The sequence below is a fragment of the Apaloderma vittatum genome, unplaced genomic scaffold, assembly GCF_000703405.1.
Source record: "Apaloderma vittatum isolate BGI_N311 unplaced genomic scaffold, ASM70340v1 scaffold22218, whole genome shotgun sequence".
Lineage (NCBI taxonomy): Eukaryota > Metazoa > Chordata > Aves > Trogoniformes > Trogonidae > Apaloderma > Apaloderma vittatum.
The window spans coordinates 24,705-26,349 of record NW_009731547.1 but is presented as its reverse complement, the minus strand read 5'-3'; positions in this window follow the sequence as shown (position 1 = coordinate 26,349).

Genomic DNA, 1,645 nt, shown 5'->3' with positions numbered 1-1,645 from the left:
AGAGAAATGGTTAATAGAATGGTGCCTTCCCCAGATCCGACCTGATCTCACCCTGCAGATTAGCATAGGGAAAACAGGAGTTTCCTCCCTGAAGAGTTTGACTTTTATATTTAAAGCCAGGCTTTGGTTTGTGGTTGGTTTGAAGTGTACAAAAGCTTCTCTTTGAGGGCTCAGTAGAGTGAACTCAAGGACAGAGGAGGGGAAACGCAGAAGGAAACTCAGGCCTTCTACTAAGCAAAGTGGTTAAGTCTCTTGAGACGCAGGAACCAGAACCAGCAAGTTTTCCAGATCGGGGGCTGGAAGACAGCAGCACCAGCCCACTTGGTCCTGATGCAAGAGGAGAACAGAGGAGATCCAGAGGATAAGGGTGCCAAGCTGCAATTTCTTAGTGCGCTCCGTTGCCAAGAGAATTTTGTTTCATAGTTTAGTGGTTTACATAATCACTCAGTGGTTCTACCAGTCCAGGAAAAAGGGATTAAAAAAAACAAAAAAAAATCCCGGTTGCATCACTTTCTCCACCCATATAATAACACAAACAAGGCAGAGTCAAAAGGGCAGCAGCTTCCAAGCACAAGATTTTCCTGATCCAGTTTTTCCCCTCACAGATGTTTTGCTTCTGGATGAAATGCCTTCATTTCTCACCTCTAAATATCTCTATGTCCTTGCCAATTGCTCTTTGTGCATTAGGGGGGTAAAAAACAAAAGACATGCAGTTGGCAAACTAAGCAGCTGTGCATGTGCCATTTCTGCAAAGAAGGGAACCCAAAGCAGTGGGAGAAAAGAATTCTCACACCAAACTACAAAACAAACACCTTTCCTCGGTTCCAACTCCCATCAAATTCATCCTGCTCCCTCTAACTGCCGGTAGCTTGTTGCTGGTTCACTTTGATCACAGTCACAGCAAGCTTTTTCCACAGGATTTAGACGACCACGAGATCAACTTGTTTTATAATCCAATATTCCTATTCCATTTTTGGAATCCTCCACTGTTTCTTCTCTTCCCACAGAGACTTCCCTGCTCCCTAACTGCCCTACATACGTGAAGGTTAAGACTACATCTGACTGCGTAAGCGCGGGCCCACTCCAGAAACTACGCAGTCCATAGTGTCACACCAGCAGGTGACATCCAGGAGGGCGATACTCCGATTTCATATTTTCCCTGGTGTCTCCCAGCCAGCCAGTCGACACCACAAGCTGCTCAGGCTGTTGCCTCCCAGCTTGCTGTGGCCACTGCAGGAAAGTCCTGATGCTTATCACGGTCTCAACCACACATGCTCAAACCCACACCCAGCGCACTATTGTGCTGGTAGGAAACAGCACCCACCACCTCACCCACGCCGCTTGAGCAGATTAGTAGTTAGTAGAACTCGAGGGATTATTTTCCTCTTTCTAAACTGAAGGTGCAAAAGAGAGTCTACTATAAATCACTATTCCATGTATAGGTTTCAGATATCCCGTCCCGCTCCCCAGCAAGGACGGCATACGTTTGCTTTGGCCAGTTGCATACTGTTTGTGCTCAGGGGCGTAGAAGACGCCTCATGCAGCGAGACACGACACAGAAAAAGCTACCAGGAGGTGGTTTTGTGTCCTAGTGTGAGGACTTCAGCTTGAGGACGTGCGATCCCCACAGGAGGCCGCGTCTCGC